Genomic DNA, 7,913 nt, shown 5'->3' with positions numbered 1-7,913 from the left:
CTTTATTTTAAAAAAATCTCAAGAATTCACTAACAATTACTTCCTCCATTATTAGTCTTTTGTTTACAGCAATGTGAATTACTGGGTTTAGAGTTAAGGAGCAATAGCCACTCTTTGGTCAACTTCTTTCTATTGCCCTTTTCTGTGACTGAAAGAAATCAATTTGTTGTTAATTGGCATTTACTTTGTTATACATGTCAGACTATCATTGTAGGGAGTTGGTGAAATTTAAAAATTTTTTGGCCATTTTCTAGGTCTGCCCGCTGAGGACACGTTCAACACAGGTATATCCTGCTGCACTCTTCTGGCTGGAATTAGAACTGGCCAGAGCAACATTTCATTGCTAAGAGCAGGAGGCGATGCTGGCTCTGCCACGTGGTAGATGCCTGTGTAAAATCTAACAGAGGCATGCTTTAGAGAACTAAAATCTAAATTTTCTTTTCCTTTTATATCGAGTGGCTCATAGCCATAATACCCCAGGCAATGCCTCATTGACATGGATTCCTCACAGCACCTTGCATTTTCCTGTGAGGCCTGTTGGTCAGTGTACCAGACCCAAGGTCATGGAGTGTGGAGCACAAACCAACTGTTACCCCTCAAACATCGGGATAATAAATATACATGATCATGTTAAGTAGTGGAAATATATCTAGTGTTGCACATCTGGTTTCAGGGATGCATTAACCCAGACAAAAACAATAGTGAAATAGGGAAAGTAGAATAATTTCCAGGTCAGTAATAATAACTGTTCACACAGCACTCAGGGGAAATCAAACACACATATTTGCATTCAGATATGTACTACAAACACAAGAGGTCTCAATATCCTTCTAGAAAAGCATGCCAGATCTTCTTTGAAAAGTTGTGGTTTTAATCACATTAATTACATGTTGGATTTGGGCGGAAGACCACCATCATGACATTACATCAACAAATTTTGCACTAACATAAATACCACAAAGAATCCTGCAAACTAAAGTGAGCACTCTGTCCCAGAAATCTCTGCAGAGCGTGGTTTAGCAGAGCAGATGAGCAATGTCGCCCTACTTGGCACCCTGCTTCTGAAATTTAGAGTTCCTTATGAAGTAGTGATGCTTTTCTAAAAGGGAAGATTTCTGATTTCCAATTTCTCATTTTGTATTTACAGTTCCTATCTTCATATTAAATCACTCTTTCCTGGATGTATTTCTCTTGTGCTTTAACATGTATGTAAGTAGAAAAAACCCAAAATTGCACAAATTCTGTGGACAGCAAAGAGTACACCTTTTTCCTAACTTTCATCAAAGGAGAGTCTCTGGGCATTTTAAATGAAGATAAAAATGTTTAATTCTGCTTACAGAAAATGCTTTCAAGTGAAACATACATTGCAAAGAGAATGCTCCCTCCCTAGAATTTTGGCCTTGAAACCTCACTGAAGGCCCAGAACTGAGTCACAAGGACAGTTTAAATGCTGTTTTGTTTCTGCTCTTGGTAGAATAATTATATGCTGCCATGTTAGCAGAAGAAGGTTACCATATGGAAGAAGCAGCTAGGGGTAAGTGGATATTCAAGAAAGTTGTAAGCTTTATAGGAGCTGTGTTTGACCTGGAGGATAGTCCAAGTTTTGGGATGCAGGTGGGTGATCCCGTGTCCGTCCTGGTGCAAGTTTCAGCTTACAGCCTTGTTGTGTCTTCAGGATGCCTTACTGCATACAAGGGCATGCACCCAGGGTTATTTTCATGCAAACTTCAGGGTTTGAAGTGCACTGACAGTATGGTTGGGTTGGGTGTACTTTGAGGCTTTTTCTGTGTGATACAATGACTTTTTCATCCCCCTTTTCCAACCTAGGATCCTGGCACAAGGTGCTGTATTCTTCTTACCAGCTATGTGGCTTCTTTGCACCAAAGCAAAACTTCAGAACTATAATTTAATTAAATGAATAGAAAGGGGGGTTACTTTTAGTCCTGAGAATTCTTACAGAATCTAAAGCTAAGTGGAAATAAAAAAATGTGAGAAAAAGGACCCAAGCTTAGAGAGCTTAGTGCCACCAGCACATTACAGTAAATGTGGTTTGGGAAAGCTCAGATATTTATCATCGTATTCCACCAACCAGCCAGTCCAAAACATAATGCATTATAATTTCAAGTGTTGGTAGTATTCCATTTTTATCTGTTGTTTACAGTGTGAAAACCAAGCCCAGTGTTGCATCCTTACTCAAGGACTATGTTGCAACATCTTTCTCACATGGACTGTGACATAAGGAAAGATTATTCACATAATCAAATCATGGCCTTCCTGTTTCCTCAGGCCTTTTGCCCTGAAAAGGTGACTCTCACTTTTAGAGTGCTAGCTGTGAGTAACAACACACAGCAAAAGTACATTATTTTTTAATTTTTAAATTAATACTGTCTGAGCAACATCATGATGCATGAATTGACAGGGACTGTTAGAATTAATGTCTCATCAGTCAAAAGCATTGAATTCACACCAGCAGGTAACATGCTCTGACAGAGAACAAAGAGGAGAGAGTTGTATCTTCAATGTCTTCCAGGTCTGCAACAGCTGTCTAGGAGGAAAGAATCAAACTGCAAAGTATCAGGACTGGAGTTGAACCCTGATAGCCAGGTCTGCCTGTCATCTCACCATTATCGTCACAACACATTTCTTCAGCTAAATTCAAGGTGGAAGGAGAGGTTAAATTATGGCACATTCCCAAAAAAATGAACGTACCACCTTAAGCCAGAGACAATACAAAACAAGGATCAGCTTTAGATGGAATGTGGGTATTTGCTGGAAAAGAGTGAGTGAAGCATGAATCAAATTCTACCCAGAGTTTGCAAATCAAACAACTACTGAATTACAAGTGACTTTTTTCAAAGGACTGCAAGAATTTCTTCTAGATTACCAAGGGACTCTGTCTCATGGTGAATTATAAGCAGAAGACAGGTGCAGGCATTGATTTGCCTAAAATATTCAGTTTGAGACACAGTGGAACTTTCTGCTGTTTGGTTAAAATTCCTTGTCCTAAATCACAAGCAGTTCTTCCTCTTTCACTTAATCCCAAAGGGACTGTTATAGCAGTGGACACTGAGTAAGTGAGCACATTATCAGTCTGTTCATCCAATAAATACCCCTTCTGCTATCTGTGCATGAACAGAAGGGAGTGAGTCAAAGCTGAACAAAGAATTACAGTGCTCTTGGAATTCAGCCTGCAATCACTTCATAGAATGCCACCTGAACTCCAGTATGAGTTATGTTGTAGGGTTGGAGTAAATTTTGCTCCTCGGCTAAGGTAAGTTGTAGGCCTTGTGCCAGGTGTTGCAAAGAGCATTAATACATCTCATCTTGCAACTGTTGTTGTGTTCTAAGGCTGAGTCTGTTTTCAGTATTTTTCTCAGTGCAATATTTGCAGCTTCTAGTACTGCCTCAATGCCCCGACTTGTAATATTTTGCGGAAATGAAGGGGCTGAGAGCATGTACATATGTATATAACATTAGCATATAATAATGGTATGTTTTATGACATGAGTAAAAGCTGCTAAGAAACTGGCTTGTAATTCTTCAGGCATTCCCCACAAAAACTACTGCTGAGTCAGCCCACTGAGCTGGGTAGGATCACACCTTGCACATGCTCCCATGGTATTTGTCCATTGGTCTTGTCTTTAGAGAAGCTGCTGGTGGTGACACAGATTGCTGGACTGGTCACTGGCCTTGTTTCAGTTTCAGAAATACGATCTTCCATATCAATTTCAGATATAGAACTACGGCTTTTGAACAGCTGGAGATGAAAGGAATGTGCACCTTTCACATCTCAGTTGAGAGACTACACCAGGATATGATTGAGATGATTTCAGGGTGAGCAGCCATTAGCAGCATTTTGTTGTTGTCCCACATTGACTGTGATGTCCTACACAAGCAGGTGGTGTAGTTGTACTGTGAACTGGGGAAATCATGATGGTTCTGCTGCAAGATTCTCATGTCACACCATCCTCTGCCATAACAAAACACCAGCAAATGGCTTGGCACAGAGAAGGGTAAGGTTCTTTCCTGAGGTGAGGGAAGGGAACATGCCCCACCCTGATGATATTGTTTGAGCTTCAAAAGAGCCTCTCTTTGAGACTTCTTAATGTTTCTTAGTAAATTGAGGTGCTGCTCAGAGCAATTAGAGACCTGACCTCAAGGGAGAAATGATTAATCCTTATTTTTAGCACCTTGCATTTTTTGAGTGCATCCCATAGAGTGAAGTAGATTAGTAAATAAAAGAAAGACAGGGGAATGTAAGCATAAAAAAAAATAATTTTGTCATAAGCAGATGGTACACTTGTATTAAAGCCAGATGAGATGCAAAGATATTGTAGCCTGAAAGCTAAATGTCTCTTGGAGCAGTGCCCCCTAAGCATAGTTAGGTCTTAAGTTAGGGATCACAGTACTTTCTGAGAAGATAGAAGTTTATTTTCCTTGCTTCAAATGAACTTACCTGTTTGGCATGCAAAAGCATGATATTTATAGTTTAATAATCCTCTGATGAAGTGCTCTTAATTCTTATTTAAAACTGGTTTTGATGGCTATACATGCTTAAGAGAGTTATATAAGGAAACCTTTCTTGAAAATCTGCGTATGTAACAGATGGGTATTACTGCCCTGTAAAATAGATTATGATTTCCCAGGCATCAGATTTGGGAAATCTTGGTTTTGTTTCTTACTCCTGTGAAGAGACAAAGCCTAACATTGACTTGGGAACCCTGTGCATAAGCAATCACTGGAATCATTAGTAGACAGAGACCTCTGGTGGAAACTGTTCAGTACTTCAGGGAAATACAGATCTGTTTTAGAATAAAGCTTGGAAAACCCTCCTGGTGAGAAAGGTCAGAGGTCTGGGAAGGACTACATTAACAGCAGCATAGATATTTTTTAATGTGGCTTTTCTCTCTGTCCTTTCTAGGAGAGCTGAATGGCTCTCTTTAAAGAAAATAAACTAACTTGGATCTGTAGACAAGTATAACAATGGCAACCCTTCAAGCTGCCTCTGGGAAGCAGCAGTCCGTTTGACCCAGCAGTTTGGCACACTGCAGTGTGTCCAGGGTGCTGGCAACAGCCATGCTGGGAGTGCACCTTTGGCTACCGCAGGGACCCCAGGGAGAAGAGAAAGTCCAGATGGCCAAGTCCTTCTGGCGTCTGCACCATGGTATAGCACGAGCATGTGCTGAGGAGCTTCAGAGAGAGCCATTACCATCAGCATATGACTGGCGAGATGTTGAAGCCACAATTCCTGTGCTAGTCTGTCTTACAGAAGCTTCCTCATGGATATTTTCTTTTATTAATAGTTGTGCTTTTGGACACAATGGACAGCTTGCAGTACAGTGCTAGTGCCGCAGCTCACAGCAGGTTGAATAAAGCTAAAGCAGGGCTTGACCCAATAGTTCTTCCCAGTAGGTTGCAAAATTTGGCAGCTGTCATAACTACTAGCTTCCCCCTTCTGAAAAGGAAACTGGTTTTGCTCTAGGACAGCAGGAGAGGAAAAAAAAAAAACCAGCAAAGCCCCCAAGAGTCAACAATTGTCCACCACACATGATTCTGAAGAGTCCCAATTTCATTTCTTGACAACAGGATTCAAGCTTAAAAATACAGGAACACTTCTGAAAATCCAACTCACAAGCATCTGCTTCTGTTTTCTCCCCAAATCTATAAGAATTCGCACCAAACTGTCTAGAAGTATAAACTGATCGGTCAGTACGTTAGTCTGGTATGGTACAGAGCTACAAGCAGTATAATCAATGCAGTTTGGAGTAAATTATGCAATAAACTGGCCTCTGTGAAAAGTTTAGAAGTTAATGGAAAGATTTCTCCTGCCTTCAAGTTTTTGATTGTGCTCAAAGAGAGCATCTCCACCAGCTGCATAGTACACATACATTGTAGATGCATTTCAGCAGTTTCCCAGGGCATTTACAATTGCAGTTTTCTTTGCCTTAAACTCAGCAGAGTGTAGCTGGTGGCCATGTGTACAAGGAATGGTAGAGTATTTTTCAATGTGAGTGACAGTTTGACGGACATCTTGTAGCGGTTGGGATATTAGTTTCTAAACTTAAGCTTCCCAATGGAGTTCCCATTTTTTGTAAAAAATCTGCAAAAACTTTCTTGTCTTATCTTCAGACCAAAGGCCAGTTTAGAAATCTCAACTTGGTAGTATTTTATAGTTCTCTTGGTTAAAGTTTCTATCAGTTAATTTTTATACAAACACATTCTTGCTTCTGCTGACAGAGTCAGTACTGAATACTCGTGAACCACTTTAGTTCACACATGTCTTAATTTAAAAGAATATCAAGAGTCACAGTTTTTCTGTTTAAAGAAAAAATTAGATAATCTTGGCCTGAAGCTCTCTCATCCAGTAGCCAACCCCAAAGTCCAGCCTCTATTGCTTGTTCAAAATTCCTTCTCAGTCAGTTTTCAGGCTTCAGTTCTGCCTTATTATTTGACAAACCACTTCTCACCAATCCTAGATCTACCTTAGGAATTCCTGGGCTGCTTGGCTTTTGATTTTCAGGAGAAACCAAGGGTCTTAAAACTTCTGTCTTACACAAAGAGACCATTGATCAGTCACTGATGTTTAACGACGTCCTCTAATACTGCTTTCCTAAAACATTGTTTGACTCTTCTTGGACCTACACTAACACTAGTTTTCTCTGGTAGATGGAATATGAAGTCTAGAATACTTAAAATAAAATGGATATAATCCCTAAAACACAGAGTTGCATTCATACAGATTAGTGTCCCTGTCATGCCAGAAAAAATCCCTCCTAACTCTTACATTATTTCCTACTAATCGTAAATAAAATTCACACTGTGATAATCCTTGCTGTGGTATTTGGCTTGAATGTTCTTTGTTTCTCCAGATGCCATCAGTTTTTATAACCTGTCTGTACGTAGATTTTGTGACAAACATTTGTCACAGATATAGTCTCCACTGGGCTGTGTGTTAGACATGTGCAGAACAAACAAATTTTCTGAATTTTTCATACACTCCACCATAACATTTTCAAAACCACATCTTTACTGAGATTTGTATTGCTTATTCCTGTGAGCATTCAGATCTGCACTGACATTTTAGGTAACTTAAGTATTCTGGTGGCCATTTTAGTGTCAAAGGAGAAAATTTAATATATATAAGATGTTCTGAGTGTTTGGTTTCCATGTCATTCTCAAAAATATTCTGAAAGGTTGAGTAATTCAAACTGAATATAATTTGAACATTTTTTGGCATTACAATCAATGTTCATAAAGAAACATGTGGCCAGCTTAGGATCATCAGTACAAAGCTGCAAATTGACTCCATTATTTTACAGAGGATCAAACACTAGACAAAAGTTTACTGACAATTATTGTGTTCAACTCTGATGAAACAATGGAGATTGCAGATGGAAGGAACATGTAGCCCATCAAATCCTTAAAAATACCCATTGTTTTCTGTTAGTGTTTTTACCTGTTATGCACATCATTAGCATTGTAAGGAAAGCAAGAGTCATAGTACATACATTCCTGAAAGTAAGCCAGCTTTAGAGAAAGCCAACATTATCTTCCTTTCACCCTGCAAATAAGAGAATTAGAAGTATAACCGAAAGCAAGAATATTTGCAAAGTCTTGGAGGCCACTTTAAAAGCATTTGTATGTTACAAATGATCACAGAAGTGAATATTAAACTATACAAAGCTGAATTTTGAAATTGTAGAGGTTTTGGCAAGCAAGTAAGAAGCCCTTTTCACATAGTGTCATCTGTTTTTACTTTTGCACTAAAACAGTCCTGCGGTATCCTTTTAAATAGTGCAGGAGCCCTCAGCTGGGCCTCCCTGACTTGTAGCACAGAACCCACCAAAATGTAGAAAAACTACATAAAAACCCTCTAAACAGCAAGAGCCATGGGTCAAGAGTGCATGTGTGTA

Source organism: Hirundo rustica, chromosome 13, assembly GCF_015227805.2.
Source record: "Hirundo rustica isolate bHirRus1 chromosome 13, bHirRus1.pri.v3, whole genome shotgun sequence".
Classification (NCBI taxonomy): domain Eukaryota; kingdom Metazoa; phylum Chordata; class Aves; order Passeriformes; family Hirundinidae; genus Hirundo; species Hirundo rustica.
This window is presented reverse-complemented; position numbering follows the sequence as displayed.